Below are 17,620 nucleotides of genomic sequence, written 5' to 3' on the forward strand. Positions count from 1 at the left end.
CATCATGATCAAAGTTCATTTTTTTGTTTTCACATGGACATCCAGTTGTTCTAACAAGAGTTTTTGAAAACTTATGTTTTTCCCATTGAATTACCTTGGCATCTTTGTTGAAAATCAACTGGAGCATAAATATGAAGGTTTATTTCTGGTCAATTTATTCTGTTCAATCTATATATCTATGTTTCATTAATATCTCACTCTTTCAACTTTTGTAGGAAAATAATATGAAGCACGTAGCATAATTCTTCCATCTTTTCCCTTTGTTTTCAGAATAATTTGCATTTCCATATAAATTTAGAATCAACTTGTCAATCTCCATGAAGAAGACTGCTGGAATATTGATTAGAATTGCATTGAATCTGTATATGAATTTAGGGAGAATTGACATTGTAACTTTGAGTTTCCAATCCATGAGCATGGTATAGCTCTACATTTGTATAGGTTTTCTCTCATTATCCTAGCAATATCTTAGTTTTCAGTGTACCAATGATCTTGAATCTGCACATCTTTTGTTAAATTGAAATAACCTTCTGGGTTTTCATTATTATTTATTAATATGGAAAACTATATCATTCAATATTCAAATATTAATGAAACTTTCATCTCTAGGATAAACCCAGTTTGAAGATATATTATCTATTTAATATTATTTTCTGTATTTGATTTGCTAATATTTTATTAATGATTTTTAAGGCTGTGCTCAAGAAGAATGTTGGTCTATAGTTTTCTTTTTTTCGCTTTTTCGGCTGTGCCATGCAGCTTGTGGTGTCTTAGATCCCTGACCAGGGACTGAACCTGGGGCCACAGCAGTGAAAGTGCTGAGTCCTAAACACTGGACCACCAGGGAAGTCCCTGTAGTTTTCTTTTCTTTTAATGTTGTTGTCTGGCTTTGGTATAAAGGTAATATTGAGCTCCTAGAATGAGTTGAAAGCTGTAACTCACATCCCTTATTTTCTGTGAAAAAATGCCCTTATTTTCTGTGAAAAAATGATAGGCTTGGCATTATTTCTTCCTTCAGTTCAGTTCAGTTCAGTTCAGTCGCTCAGTTGTGTCTGACTTTTTGGGACCCTATGGACTACAGCACACCAGGCTTCCCTGTCCATCACCTCCTGGAGTTTACTCAAACTCATGTCCATAGAGTCAGTGATGCCATCTAACCATCTCATCCTCTGTAATCCCTTTCTCCTCCTGCCTTCAATCTTTTCCAGCATCTGGGTCTTTTCAAGTGAGTCAGTTCTTCCCATTAACTAGCCAAAGTATTGGACTTTCAGCTTCAGGATAAGTCCTTCCAATGAATATCCAGAACTGATTTCCTTTAGGTTGGACTGGTTAGATCTCCTTAGAGTCCAAAGGACTTTCAAGAGTATTCTCCAACACCATAGTTCAAAAGCATCAATTCTCCAGCACTCTGCTTTCTTCACAGTCCAACTCTTATATCCATCCATGACTACTGGAAAAACCACAGCTTTAACTAGATGGACCTTTGTTGGCAAAGTAATGTCTCTGCTTTTTAATATGCTGTCTAGGTTGATCATAGCTTTTCGTTCAAGGAGTAAGCGTCTTTTAATTTCATGGCTGCAGTCACCATCTGCAGTGATTTTGGAGCCCCAAAAATAAAGTCTCTCACTGTTTCAGTTGTTTCCCCATCTATTTACTGTGTGATAAAACCAGATGCCATGATCTTAGTTTTCGGAATGTTGAGTTTTAAGCTAACTTTTTCACTCTGCTCTTTCACTTTCATCAAGAGGCTCTTTAGTTCTTTTTTGCTTTCTGCCATAAGGGTGGTGTCATCTGCATATCTGAGGTTATTGATATTTCTCTCAACAATCTTCATTCCAGCTTTTGCTTTATGTAGCCCAGCATTTTGTAATAATGTACTCTGCATATAAGTTAAATAATCAAGGTGACAATATGCAGCCTTGATGTACTCCTTTCCTGATATGGAACCAGTCTGTTGTTCCATGTCCAGTTCTATCTGCTTCTGGACCTGCACACAGATTTTTCAAGAGGCAGGTCAGGTGGTCTGGTATTCCCATCTCTTTCAGAACTTTCCACAGTTTGTTGTGATGCACACAGTCAAAGGCTTTGGCATAGTCAATAAAGCAGAAGTAGATGTTTTTCTGGAATTCTTGCTTTTTTTGATGATCCAGTGGATGTTGGCAATTTGATCTCTGGTTCCTCTGTCTTTTCTCAATCCAGTTTGGACATCTGGAAGTTCATGGTTCACGTATTGTTGAAGCCTGGCTTGGAGGATTTTGAGCATTGCTTTGGTAGAGTGTGAGATGAGTGCAATTGTGCAGTAGTTTGAACATTCATTCGCATTGCCTTTCTTTGGGATTGAAATGAAAACTGACCTTTTCCAGTTTTCATTTCTTCCTTAAGTATTTTAAATAATTTACCTGTGAAGCAACTTGGTTATGGAGTTTTGTTTGTAAGAATGTTATAAATTATGAATTCAGTTTCATTGATAGATATGACTATCCAAATTTTCTAATTTTTATGTCAGATTTAGTTATTTAAGTGATTTCTAGAAGTGTGTTTATTTCATCTAAGTTGTCAAATTTATTGTTATAAATTTTTAATAATCTCATCATTATTTTAAATTCCATATGATTGATAATGGTACTCTCTCTTTTATTGCTCATATTTCTAATTTGTTTTCTTTCATTGACTAGAGGTTTTCTTTCAATTAACTAGAGGTTCACCAGTTTATGCATATTTTCAAAGAACCTGCGTTTGTTTTCATTAAATTTTCTCTATTTTCTGTTTTCTAATTCACTGATTGCAATTCTTAAATTTATTTCCTTTCTTCTTTTAACTCTGGTTTAACTCACTGTTTTATTTCTTTATTTTTAGCTTCATGAGATGGCAGTTTAGACAGCATATTTTAGACTTTTGAAAAAAAGCATTTAATGCTATAAATTTCTTGCTAAGTATTGTGCTATCTGCATTCTACAAATTCTGATATGTTGTGATTTCATTTTCATTCAACTCAAAGCTTTTTCTAATTCCCTTGTAAATTTTTCTTTGGCCGATGATTTATTTCAAAGTATGTTTTTTAGTTTATAGGCATTTCAAATATTTTCAGATATCTTTTTAGTATTAATTTCTAATTTGATATTTCTGTTTTCAGCAAACATATACTATATAATACGAATTTAGATTTATTTAGATTTGCTGGTTTAGCATATGGTCTGTTTTAAAATTTTTTATTGAAGTGTAGTTGATAAATAATAAGTTACAGGTGTATAGTAAAGTGGTTTATTTTTAATATTTATGCTTCATTTATAGTTATTATAAAATATTTGCTATATTCCCCACATTGTACAATATATCCTTATAGCTTATTTTATACCTAATAATGATGGTCATTTTTAAAAAAAACTATTTGCACTATCATGAAGTGAATACTTAACGGTCTTTTTCACAAAGATGACCTGAAAAGTCTCATCAAATTCCTTTTGAAGAGATTTACTTTGAACAACCAATCAGAAAAATAATCTGACAGACTTTTAGTGTACCAGTGTTGGCTTCTAGGGGTCTCCATTTATTTTTCTAAGTGATCGTGAATCCTCATATTAATAATATAGAATAGTGCTAAAGATTGAGGTCAGTCTTTCCAGACATTCTTAAATTTTTGATAAAGTGACATTCTGAATCTGGTAGCATCATTCCCCTTTTTCCTCTAGTCCTCAACAGTCACTGATGGAGGTCTATTTAGCCTCTGTAATTTATGTAAATATTTTAAAAATACCAGGTAGATTTATATTCATTTTGACCGTTAAGGAGAGCCACCCTCAACAAAGGAGGCTGAATGCAAAGCTGGGCAGTGTGTTTTTCTGGTTCTAAGAGGTTCCCAATCATTCCCAAATTACCTTCTTTTTTCAAACTATGCTTCTTTTGGAGAGTTGGACATATACTTCTCTCCTTGTTACAGATGGGAACACAGTCCTACTATTAATTATGGGAATTTATCTATCTCTCAGGTATGACAGAACAGAAAGAAAGACTTAACAAGGGTGATCACTTCCAAACACCCTGTTGAAAGGAAAAGACCTGTTCAAGTGACAACTGTGACACTCCTAGTTGTGAAATCTCAACTACATTACCTTCTCCACAGTTTGATTTTCTTTTCTGTGAATGCAGGGTAACAATACTTACTTACTTTGCAAGGATATCGTGAGAGTTAAAGGTTACTTATATAGAATGTTTTGCATATACTAGATGTTCAATAATAGTAGCTCCTATCAGTATTATCACCATCTATTGACTCTTAGAAGAAATGGAGTAGCTGTCATAGTCAACAAAAGAGTCCAAAATACAGTACTTGGACGCAATCTCAAAAATGACAGAACGATATCTGTTCGTTTCCAAGGAAAATCATTCAATATCACAGTAATCCAAGTCTATGCCCCAACCAGTAATGCTTAAGAAGCTGAAGTTGAACGGTTCTATGGAGATCTACAAGACCTTCTAGAACTAACACCCCAAAAAGATGTCCTTTTCATTATAGGGGACTGGAATGCAAAAGTAGGAAGTCAAGAGATACCTGGAGTAACAGGCAAATTTGGCCTTGGAGTACAAAAGAAGCAGGGAAAAGGTTAACAGAGTTTTGCCAGAGAATGCACTGGTCATAGCAAACACCCTCTTCCAACAACACAAGAGAGGTCTCTATGCATGGACATCACCAGATGGCCAACACCAAAATCAGATTGATTATATTCTTTGCAGCCAAAGATGGAGAAGCCTTATAGAGTCAGCAAAAACAAGGCTGGGAGCTGACTATGGCTCAGATCATGAACTCCTTATTGCCAAATTCAGACTTAAATTGAAGAAAGTGGGGGAAAACCACTAGACCAAGTATGACCTAAATCAAATCCCTAACAATTATATAGTAGAAGTGAGAAATACATTCAAGGGACTAGATCTGATAGAGTGCTTGAGGAACTATGGATGGAGGTTCATGACACTGTACAGGAGACAGGGATCAAGACCATCCCCATGAAAAAGAAATGCAAAAAAGCAAAATGGCTGTCTGAGGAGGCCTTACAAATAGCTGTGGAAAGAAGAAAAGTGAAAAGCAAAGGAGAAAAGGAAAGATATACCCATTTGAATGCAGAGTTCCAAAGAATAGCAAGGAGAGATAAGAAAGCTTTCCTCAGCAATCAGTGCAAAGAAATAGAGGGGGGAAAAAAGAATGGGAAAGACTAGAGATGTCTTAAAGAAAATTAGAGATACCAAGGGAACATTTCATGCAAAGATAGGCTCAATAAAGGATTAAATGGTAGGGACCTAACAGAAGCAGAAGATACTAAGAAGAGGTGGCAAGAATACACAGAAGAACTGTACAAAAATGATCCTCATGATGCAGATAATCACAATGGTATGATCACTCACCTAGAGCCAGACATCCTGGAATGTGAAGTCAAGTGGGCCTTAGGAAGCATCGCTACGAACAAAGCTAGTAGAGGTGATGGCTTTCCAGCTGAGCTATTTCAAATCCTAAAAGATGATGCTGTGAAAGTGCTGCACTCTATACGTCATCAAATTTGGAAAACTCAGCAGTGGCCACAGGACTGGAAAAGGTCAGTTTTCATTTTAATCCTGAAAAAAGGCATTGCCAAAGAATGCTGAAACTACCACACAATTGTACTCAACTCACACACTAGTAAAGTAATGCTCAAAATTCTCTAAGTCAGGCTTCAATAAGATGTGAACTGTGAACTTCCAGATGTTCAAGCTGGTTTTAGAAAAGGCAGAGGAACCAGAGATCAAACTGCCAACATCCGCTGGATCATCAAAAAAGCAAGAGAGTTCCAGAAAAACATCTATTTCTGCTTTATTGACTATGCCAAAACTTTGACAGTGTGGATCACACCAAACTGTGGAAAATTCTGAAAGAGATGGGAATACCAGAACACCTGACCTGCTTCTTGAGAAATCTGAATGCAGGTCAATAAGCAACAGCTAGAACTGGACATGAACAACAGACTGGTTCCAAATAGGAAAAGGAGTATGTCAAGAATGTATATTGTCACCCTGCTTATTTAACTTATATTCAGAGTACATCATGAGAAAAGCTGGGCTGGAGGAAGCACAAGCTGGAATCAAGATTGCCGGGAGAAATATCAATAACCTCAGATATGCAGATGACACCACCCTTATGACAGAAAGTGAGAAGAACTAAAGAATCTCTTGATGAAAGTGAAAGAGTAGAGTGAAAAAGTTGACTTAAAGCTCAACATTCATAAAACAAAGATCATGGCATCTGGTCCAATCACTTCATGGCAAATAGATGGAGAAACAGTGGAAACAGTGTCAGACCTTATTTTTTTGGCCTCCAAAATCACTGCAGACAGTGACTGCAGCCATGAAATTAAAAGATGTTTACTCCTTGGAAGAAAAGTGTTGACCAAACTAGACAGCATATTAAAAAGCAGAGACATTACTTTGCCAACAAAGGTCCATCTAGTCAAAGCTGTGGTTTTTCCAGTAGTCATGTATGGATGTGAGAGTTGGACTATAAAGAAAGCTGAGCACTGCAGAATTGAAGCTTTTGAACTATGGTGTTGGAGAAGACTCTTGAGAGTCCCTTGGACTGCAAGGAGATCCAACCAGTTCATTCTAAAGGAGATCAGGTCTGGGTGTTCTTTGGAAGGACTGATGTTGAAACTGAAACTCCCAATACTTTGGCCACCTGATGCGAAGAGCTGACTCATTTGAAAAGACCCTGATGCTGGCAAAGATTGAAGGTGGGAGGAGAAGGGAATGACAGAGGATGAGATGGTTGGATGGCATCACCGACTCAATGGACATGAGTTTGGGTAAACTCCGGCAGTTGGTGATGGATAGGTAGGCCTGGCGTGCTGCAGTCCATGGGGTCACAAAAAGTTGGAGAGGACTGAACAACGGAACTAAACTGAACTGATTGAATCTTAGTTCTCTCATATAAATGTTTGTTCAGCTGCCTTCCCAGACATGAAAGGGTACAGTGAAAAATAAGATTGCTATGTGGCAATGAAGGACAAAGTTCTCCAGTTTTTCCTTTTTATTTGACCAGATGGCTGGATTCATCCACCTTCTCACTCATCAAAATGACTATTTCACAACTCCTCTATCCTTTACAAACTTCGGTCACCTTTTCTCCTGGTCTCACTCTCATCCTTACTATCTCACTGAGAAAACAGAATCAATCAGAAATTAATTTCCACAGGCTTCAATTACTACATCTATCTGTGGACCTATACAAGCATCTCTACCCAGATGCCTTCACTTCTGTAAATGAACTGGGTTTCTAGAAAGGAATAAATTCTCAACTTGTCTGCTAGACCCTATTCCCTCTATCTTGTTCAACAACAGGTTTTCAGCAGTTTTTCCTAGTTGTCCCATATTATTAAATTCTCCTTTGAACAATATCACCTGCTTGAAACTAGATATCCTTTCCTCTTGGAAAAAAACAAAAATTAAAAACCTCTTTGACACCACATTCTTTGACACTCCTTCAGCTGCCATCATATTTTGCTACTTTTCTTCACAACAAAACTCTTTTCAAAAGAATGGCATTTATTTACTATCTTAAGTTTCTCTCATTTGATTCTGGATCCCAATCCAATGAGGCATTTGCCTTTACACCACCACAGTTATTTCTCTTATCAAGGTCACTTATTACCTCCATTTTGTTAAATTCATTCCTTGATTCTTAATCCTTATCTGTCTTGACATAACCACAGTATTTGACACAATTGATTTTCTCTATTCCCAAATCTACTTCTTCTCAGTAAATGACATCTTCAGTTTTATAAGACTTCCCTGGTGGCTCAGACTGTAATGCGTCTGCCAACAATGCGGGAGACTCTGGTTTGATCCCTGGGTCGGGAAGATCCTCTGGAGAAGGAAATGGAAACCCACTCCAGTACTCTTGCCTGGAAAATCCCATGGATGGAGGAACATGGTAGGCTACAGTCCATGGGGTCGGAAAGAGTCAGACATAACTGAGCGACTTCACTTTCACTTTCTTTCTTTTCAGTTCTATGGTTACTTAAGTAAAAAACTTTATAGTCATCTTTGATTTCTCACTTTCTTTTTCAGCCCATCAGTTCAGTTCAGTCGCTTAGTCATGTCCGAATCTTTGCGACCCCATGAATCACAGCATGCCAGGCCTCCCTGTCCATCACCAACTCCCGGAGTTCACTCAGACTCATGTCCATCGAGTCAGTGATGCCATCCAGCCATCTCATCCTCTGTCATCCCCTTCTCCTCCTGCCCCCAATCCCTCCCAGCATCAGAGTCATTTCCAATGAGTCAACTCTTCGCATGAGGTGGCCAAAGTACTGGAGTTTCAGCATTAGCATCATTCCTTCCAAAGAAATCCCAGGGCTGATCTCCTTCAGAATGGATTGGTTGGATCTCCTTGCAGTCCAAGGGACTCTCAAGAGTCTTCTCCAACACAGCAGTTCAAAAGCATCAAATCTTTGGTGCTCAGCTTTCTTCACAGTCCAACTCTCACATCCATACATGACCACTGGAAAAAGCATAGCCTTGACTAGACGGACCTTTGTTGGCAAAGTAATGTCTCTGTTTTTCAATATGCTATCTAGGTTGGTCATAACTTTCCTTCCAAGGAGTAAGCGTCTTTTAATTTCATGGCTGCAGTCACCATCTGCAGTGATTTTTGAGCCCCCCAAAATAAAGTTTGCCACTGTTTCCACTGTTTCCCCATCTATTTCCCATGAAGTGATGGGACCAGATGCCATGATCTTGGTTTTCTGAATGTTGAGCTTTAAGCCAACTTTTTCACTCTCCTCTTTCACTTTCATCATGAGGCTTTTTAGTTCTTCTTCACTTTCAGCCCATATCTTACAAATATTTGCATATCCTGTTGGTTTTGCCTTCCAAAGATAATATAATTGAACATCTCACTATCTCTACTGTGCACACTCTTATCCAAGTCATCATTATTTCTCATCTTGATTTCTGTATTAGCATCTTAACCTTGCTACTTCTACCTTTTCCACCATAATCTAGTGTTATTATGGTAGTCAAATAATGCCATTTCTATTCTGAACACATTTAATAGCTTTTCATAACGATGAAAACAAAGCCATGCCCAACCTGGCTCCTTTTAATTTTCTGACATCTCCTGTTATTCTTCCTCTCCCCTCATTCTAATTCAGGCACATGGGCCAATATATGTCTCCTTAGGCATACCTGGCACACTCCTGTCACAAGGCCTTTGCCCTTGTGTTTCCCTCTTCCTGAATACAGAAAAATGCATACCTAGTGCTCTTATCTCCTTCAGCTGTTTGTTCAAATGCACCTTCTCAGTGAAGCTTTCCTTATCTATGTTATTTTACATTTCAATCTTCAACTTTTGACTCTGTCAACTCTTTGCTTTATTATTCTCTCTAGCACTCATTAGCATCTGACTGTCTATTTTCAGAGAAGGCAATGGCACCCCACTCCAGTACTCTTGCCTGGAAAATCCATGGGCAGAGGAGCCTGGTAGGCTGCAGTCCATGGGGTCGCTAAGAGTCGGACAGGACTGAACGACTTCACTTTCACCTTTCACTTTCATGCATTGGAGGAGGAAATGGCAACCCACTCCAGTGTTCTTGCCTGGAGAATCCCAGGGACAGGGGAGCCTGGTGGGCTGTCATCTATGGGGTCGCACAGAGTCGGACACGACTGAAGCGACTTAGCAGCAGCAGCAGCAGCAGCAACTGTCTATTTCACATGTGTATGTGGTAATTGTGTCTCCTTCTGGAATAGAAGTCCAGAAGCTTGAAGATTCTTGTTTGCTTTATTCCTAGCTGCATTTTCATTGTTTAGAATAATACCTAACTTACAGTTGTCGTTCAGTTGCAAAGTCCTGTCAGACTCTTTGTGACCCCATAGAAGCATGCCATGTTTCCCTGTCCTTCATTGTCTTCTAGAGTTTGTTCACTGAGTTAGTGAAGCCATCCAACCATCTTATCCTCTGTCACCCCCTTCTCCGCCTGCCCTCCATCTTTCTCAAAGAGCTGACTCATTGGAAAAGACAGTTGGTGCTTCTTAAATACTTGTTGAATAACAAAATATTGTCCTAGTGTTACCTGGTTTTCCTCTTTTTTCCCCAGGATAAAGTAATCAGCGTGTTAGTTGCTCAGTTGTGTCTGACTCTTTGCAACCCCATGGACTGTAGCCCACCCGGATCCTCTGTCCATGGGATTCTCCAGGCAAGAATACCGAAGTGGGTTGCCATTTCCTACTCCAGGGAAAATAATCAGTAGTAACATGTAAAATTTCTGAATTATTGTACCATTTTCACCTATATCTTCTTAAAAGAGTTCAATTTACATATAGTAAAAATTTCCCTGTTAATTGTGAAGTTCTGAGAATTCACAGACATGTAAGTTGTGTAACCACTACCACAATCAAGATAGAACAATAGTATTATCTCCAAATTTTCCCTGTGTCCTTTTGCAGTGTATTCTTCCTCCATATCCCCAACACATGGTGACTAGTGTTTTTGTTTCTATTTTATATCTATGGTTTTGTTTTTCCAACAATCTCATAAATAGAATCATGATGTATGTAGCTTTTAGACTCTGGTTTCTTTCATTTAGCCTAATTAGAGATACATCTCAGTTATTTCATTTATTAGTAATTTGTTCTTTTTATTGATGAGTGGTATTCCATTCTGTTGGACAGATGAGCCACAATTTGTTTATCCATTTCCCAGCTGAAAACTATTTGTGCTGTTTTCATATTTTGTTGATTACTAATAAACACTCATGTGTGGATTTTTGTGCAAATTTAAGTTTTTATTTCATTTGTGTGAACACTTAAGAGTGGGGTTTATGGGTTATGTGGTAAGTTTATGTTTAAGTGCATATGAAGTTTCCACTTGGAAAAATATTTGCAGTCCATCCAATGAATAGGAGTTATAGTTACTTCATATCCTTTCATTTGGTATTGTCAGTTTTTTTTAAAGCTGTGACCCTATGGACTGCCAGGCTCTGCTCTCCATGGGATTCTCCAGGTAAGAATACCGGAGTGGGTTGCTGTGCCCTCCTCCAGGGGATCTTCCTGACCCAGAGATGGAACCTGTGTCTCTTAAGTAGTCTTCTGCATTGGCAAGCAGGTTCTTTATCACTAGCACTACCTGGCAATTTCCTTAACCATTAATGATGTTGAGCATGATTATATACGCTTATTTCCCATCCATATATCTTTAGTGAAGTAATTGTTCACATCTCTTCTCTTTTTAAATTGTGTTGTTGATTTTTCTTTTTCTGAATTTTGAGTGACCTTTATAAATTTTGGGTACAAGTCCTTTATCAGATTTATGATTTGGAAAATATTTTCTCTTAGTCTGTTGCCTGTCTTCATTCTTCTAACATGACTTTCAAATAGCATATATTTCTAATTTTGGTAAAGTCTAATTTATCATTCTTTTTTTTTTTAAGGATTGAGCTTTGGTGTTATATCTGAGAAATATTTGCCTAAGCCAAAGTCAAAAAGTTTTCTCTAAGCTTTCTCTTAGAAGTCAATTTTAAGTGTTTTGATTTAATTGAATTTTTATAAAAGCATATGTATCTTTGAGCTGAATGTGGCTTATGGGCTATATTTTGTAACCTTTAGTCTATGGTTTAATCTGGAAGCCATCAATAGGGAAAAGAATCCAACAACTCTCTTTCCTAGGGCAATCAAATAATGACCTCAAAAGCAAGTACTTTTAAAACAGTACATGTTTTTACTTTTAGAATATACCTTAAAATATTTAACAACTAAAATCATAGAATGTGCACTTTTGTACCATGATTTATACATTGGGAGAAAAGCATTCAAAATCAGTAAATATAAATTAAGCTAACTAATAATCAGAAAGACAGGTTTATTTTATAAATATGGCTTATATTTCTAAAAATATAGTTTTATACTTGAGTTATTTTTCAGTATTGTTTTTTTAGTACTGTCCAAGTTTGTTTTGAATTACCATTTTATATGGATTATTTTATTGTTAACTTTTATTTTCCCCCAAATTGAAAAATGCCATTCTATGTATCAAATGCATATAACAGTTTTCTCTTATAAAACAGATTTAAAAATCATTCAATGAAGGCATCAGTCACTACAGAGGTGATAGAAATAATAAAGCTTCTGATATTAGTTATATAGATACATGATAACAGGGGAAAGAAGATTGTAACTACAATTAGACAGTAACTCCATTGTTCACATTCCTCACTATGGAGTTAATGACTAGCTCCAGTGTCCATGAAAAGCAGGGAGCGAATGGTGTTTAATGATCCAATAAGTCATTAAGTGCCTAAAAAGGAACCACAATGCCAGGTATCATTGCCCTTATGAATGTACACTGCTACAAGAATAACATTTGAAGTTTACTTGCGCATACATTTCCATGTTAATATAACTCATTCTGTTGGAAAAAATAAAAAAAAATATTTCTGGAGCTCTGATCTGTCTGTTGGCATTTTTGTCCCTCACTTATAATAAACCAACCAGTTTCACTGGGATTAAAGTGTCATCTTTATAATTAAATTTTAGGCGACACAGCAAAATCAGTAATGAATCTGAGCTAGTAGAAACTCTGCTTTCAAATGTTAAAGGACTAAAATTTAATTTTAAACATGCTCCAGAGATCTGAAAGATATATTTTATTTGAGAGGGCAAATAATGAGAAGTTTAAAATGTAGGCATCTTAAAGTAAAGAGTAATTAATCAGACAGAGATAGCCATCCAGTCATTATAAATCAGTTCCTCCTTTACCGACCTCTTATTTCTCAGCTATCTTTTAGGGGAATGAGAGACAATTCTACTTCAGTTTAGACTAGATTTGGAAGTGGATCAAATAAGGTAGTTCAGTATGTCTTGAATGTGACAAAATGATTAATACTGTGTTTATTGTTCCAAGAATGGGAAGTTGTGATCTAATTAGAATTTATAGCCTGCTATATACATTAGATATCACCATTTATACATGAATATTGAAAAATGGCTAGATCAAGCAATAGGCAAAGCACATTATATAAACTGTGTGCTTATTGGTCCCCTAAAAATTAGATAAACCACTGATGTCATATTAACCATCATTGGGGTGTATTCAGTTTATAGAGTTCTATACTCCTGTCTTGTTTCCTTTTATTATTAAGATTCAGTCTGTTTAACAAAAACATCTATAATTTATTAATATTTATTTGAAAAATGCAAGACAGATTTGGAGACAGATGGAGACAGAACTGTTCAAAGGAAACCATCAGCAGAATACATAGCAGATGAGTATTATTCGGCAAGCCAGGACCGTTCAAATTATTCAAATCAAGGCAGGGAACAAAAGGGATAAAAGTTTTAATTCTTCCTTTACCAAAACTATCTGTGAATAATTTAGACATATTGAATTAAAATTTTAATATTCAACATTATTTTTAAATGGAGGTTAAAAAAGAAAAGCAGACAGAGATAATTCATTTTATCAAGGCATTATTGATACAGTAAAATGTTAAGATTTGTTATAAAACCAAAAAAGGTATTTCAGAGAGTAAAATATAAATCTGTGAAAAGTTAAAATATTTAAATATTTGGATTGCACACTAAAGACAATTATGGATGAACAGATGATAACTTTAATGATTCTTGTATTTTGAGCCCTATTGTTTACTGGCACACTGGTTATTTACATCAACAATTTCTAATCCTATAGGTCTTATTATTCCAGAAGTGTTTTTATCTTAATGTGAAGAAAGTCAAGCTCAGAAATACTAAACAAATTGCTCAAGTTCACATGAGCAAGTAGAATTAAAATTTGGTCTCAGATCTCTGTTGTCTTTGCTATTTCCACTGTGCCATATTATCCTTCTACAGATGGCATGCAAGTGAGATACCACTTTAATTATCCCAGAAGTTTCTTACTCAGAAACATACAGCATTTTCTGTTGACAGGAAGAAAGCACAAAATGCATCTAGGAAATAAATGTTTCCATATAATAACATACTTTTTATTTTCTGGACATGAGAATTCCTTATGATTAGGATTTAGTTCATAGTCTTATCTATTACTTTCCAGATTATTTTAAGAAACTTAGTAGTATGTTTTCCTAGTTCATAGAATGTTAAGTATGATATAGTAAAAATTGGAGTGGTAAAGCCACAGAGAGGCACATGGTTTTAGCAATAAATGTCAGCTGATAGCAAGCAAGAAAATAAGAAAATGATAGCCATAAGGATTTAAAAAACCCAGCAGTCTGAGTTCATTTACTAGAAAGACAAACTTCCTTAGATATCTTGGTAGGAGAGTGAAAAAGTTGGCTTAAAGCTCAACATTCAGAAAACGAAGATCATGGCATCTGGTCCCACCACTTCATGGGAAATAGATGGAGAAACAGTGGAAACAGTGTCAGACTTTATTTTTCTGGGCTCCAAAATCACTACAGATGGTGACTGCAGCCATGAAATTAAAAGACGCTTACTCCTTGGAAGGAAAGTTATGACCAACCTAGATAACATATTGAAAAGCAGAGACAATACTTTGCCAACAAAGGTTCATCTAGTCAAGGCTATGATTTTTCCTGTGGTCATGTATGGATGTGAGAGTTGGACTGTGAAGAAGGCTGAGCACCGAAAAATTGATGCTTTTAAACTGTGGTGCTGGAGAAGACTCTTGAGAGTCCCTTGGACTGCAAGGAGATCCAACCAGTCCATTCTGAAGGAGATCAGCCCTGGGATTTCTTTGGAAGGAATGATGCTGAAGCTGAAACTCCAGTACTTTGGCCACCTCATGCGAAGAGTTGACTCATTGGAAACGACTCTAATGCTGGGAGGAATTGGGGGCAGGAGGAGAAGGGGATGACAGAGAATGAGAGGACTGGATGGCATCACTGACTCAATGGACGTGAGTCTGAGTGAACTCTGGGAGTTGGTGATGGACAGGGAGGCCTGGCGTGCTGCAATTCATGGGGCTGCAAAGAGTCGGACATGACTGAGCGACTGATCTGATCTGATTAAACCACAGCATAAAAGTGACACATATTGAAGTTTCTGAACCATTAAGGAAAAAGTGAAGACATTAACAGCTCACATTTATTGAATACTTACTATGTGCCAAGAACTTTTCTAAGTCTTTCTCATTTTTTGACTCATATTGACTTCACAGTACCTCTTATTAAATCTGTACTCCTATTGTGTCCATTTTACAGATGAAGAAAATGAATCCTAAGGGAGTTAAGTAACTTTCACAAGATTCTATGAACAGTATGTGAGAGGATAAGGCTCCAAGCTCAGTTTGGCTGCTCCCACAACACATGACTTTTATCCAACAAGACCAGTAAAATTTACTGTTTCTTGCACTCAGTATTTTGTTTAATTTTTAAGAAGGGGAGCATAATACATTTTAATAGAGTTTCATTGAATATATACATTGCTTAAAATAAAATTTTCCTGGAGTTAAAAGCAGTACAAATTTATTTGGAGAAGTCATCATATCTATTTTTCAAGCATTTATTAAATTTCTATAATGTTTCAGACATTGTGCCATATGCATGCATGCTAGGTCTCTTGAGTCACATCTAACTCTTTGTGACCCTATGGACTGTAGCCTGCCAATCTTCTCTGTCCATGGAATTCTCCAGGCAAGAATACTGAAGTGGGTTGCCATACCCTCCTCCAGGGGATCTTCCTGTCCCAGGGATTGAACCTGGATCTCCTGCATTGCAGGCAGAGTCTTTATTGCTGAGCCAGGAGGGAAGCCCATGGTGCCAATAATATGGGATAAATTGGAGAAGAACAAGATACTGCCAACCCCCTTGGGGAAACTCATAATTGTAGTAGAGGAAACAGACATATTTGTGCCATTTAGTAAGTTCACAAGGGAGAGCATGCTTAACTCAGACTGGAAATGAGGGGAAGCCTGAAGTTCAGAGAAGACTTCTCTGAAGCAGTAGACTTTGATAAGGGCACACGTGAAGAGATATTCAACATTATTCATCATTATTAGATATTCATCATTATTAGAGAAATGCAAATCAACTACAATGAGATATCACCTCACGCAGGTCAGAATGGCCATCATCAAAAATCCACAAACAGGTGCTGGAGAGAGTGTGGAGGAAATCCTACCGCTGAGCGATGAAGCAGCAGCAGCAGCAGTACTCAACCATAAAATGGAGACTGAGGTTAAATTTATTAAAAGGAGAATGAGAATGCCTAACACTTGTTTGTTTAGTTACTCACTTCGAGATAAAAATAGTTTTGTTAGTTTCTGTTTTTAGCGTTCAGTAGTTTCTGAGAAAGTGACTATCCTCAACTAAGAAAAAAATCCTAGTTCAAATAATTCATTGCACTATCCATTCACTACTGGCTGCTTTGTCTATTGGGCATTTCATGAAACAATGTGGTCACATCGAGCATGGGACTAATATTAATGCAGTACTAGTGGGCGCCGGTATTAAATCAGGCCCCGTGCCTGTGATGCTGTTAAGGGCTCTCTGGGTTCTAGAAACAGTAAACTCAACCTGGTGCAAGTCCAGGCTGGGGAGAGGTGAGGAGAGTACCCAGGAAGTTTCCGTGGTAATCAGGAAAAGAGAACTGGCCAGGTGACGGGAAGACTAAGAATCAAGTTAGCTCCAGAGCTGGTGATCTTCCCATTTCCATCTCTGTCTCTTAGAGGGTATCTCATCTCTCAGAGTCAGCATCGATTCAGAGTCAGCATCCGTGTCTCCATGTCTTCATTTGTCTTTTTCGTCTGTGGCTCTCTTTCTGTGTCTTTCTTTATCCCCTTTGTTTTTGTCTATCATATTCTACGTAGTCAGTCTCTCCGTATATTTTTGTGAGAATGTGTTTTTTCTTCCTCTCTCTTTTTCTCTAGGTCTCTGTTTTTCTGTTTCACTTTGTGACTCTCCCTTTTGTCTATTTCTGTTTCTTTTCCCTTTGTGTCTTTCTCCTATTTATCTCTGTCTCTTAGGCTGTCTGTTTCTGTCTCTTTCTTTAAATCTGTGTATCCCTTTATGTCATTTTGTATGTGTATCTATTGTTTCTGAGTGTCTCTGTGTGTCTTTGCTTCTCTGTATGTCCATCTCTCTGTGTATCTCTGTGTGATCTCTGGTTCTCCAAATATCTCTCTGGCTTTCTATGTGAGTATTTCTCTGAACCCCAATATGTATTTGTCTGTGAGGTCATATCTCTTTCTCTCTGTCTCTCTCACTCTACACACACACACACACACACACACACACACACACCTCTTTGTATCTCTGTCTCCGTCTTCCCTTGTTTGCTTAGCCAGAGGAGCAGCAATGACAGAAAGAAGATTATAATCAGTGGCCACGTAAGTAAGAGATATCTACCTGTTCTTCCTCTCTCTCTATCTATCCATCTCACATCTTCCTAACCTTCAACACTTCTGAAGAACCAGAGCCTAGGGGAGAAAGGAGTAGATCTTCTAGAGGCTGACCACCTCAAGGCGAACAAGAGGTAGGAAGAGACAATATCAGACTGTGCATTACTCTCTGCTTTATGTTCCTGTATGTATACTGTACTGGTTAGCAACAGGAGATGTACATCAGTTATAAGCTGGTCTAAACTGAGCTTTTAATAGCCACTCTTGAATGGGAGTTTTGTAACCTAC

At 37.3% G+C, this 17,620-nt stretch overlaps 1 non-coding gene across 1 annotated transcript; it reads right to left on the reverse strand.

The window, feature by feature from the left end:
• Positions 1 to 774: 774 nt before the first annotated feature.
• On the reverse strand, positions 775 to 847 carry TRNAE-UUC (transfer RNA glutamic acid (anticodon UUC)). The gene has a single exon. It is a non-coding gene; the product is annotated as a tRNA-Glu (tRNA).
• Between the last annotated feature and the right edge of the window lie 16,773 nt (positions 848 to 17,620).

The sequence above is a fragment of the Bos javanicus genome, chromosome X (genome assembly GCF_032452875.1).
Source record: "Bos javanicus breed banteng chromosome X, ARS-OSU_banteng_1.0, whole genome shotgun sequence".
In the NCBI taxonomy this organism is placed as follows: domain Eukaryota; kingdom Metazoa; phylum Chordata; class Mammalia; order Artiodactyla; family Bovidae; genus Bos; species Bos javanicus.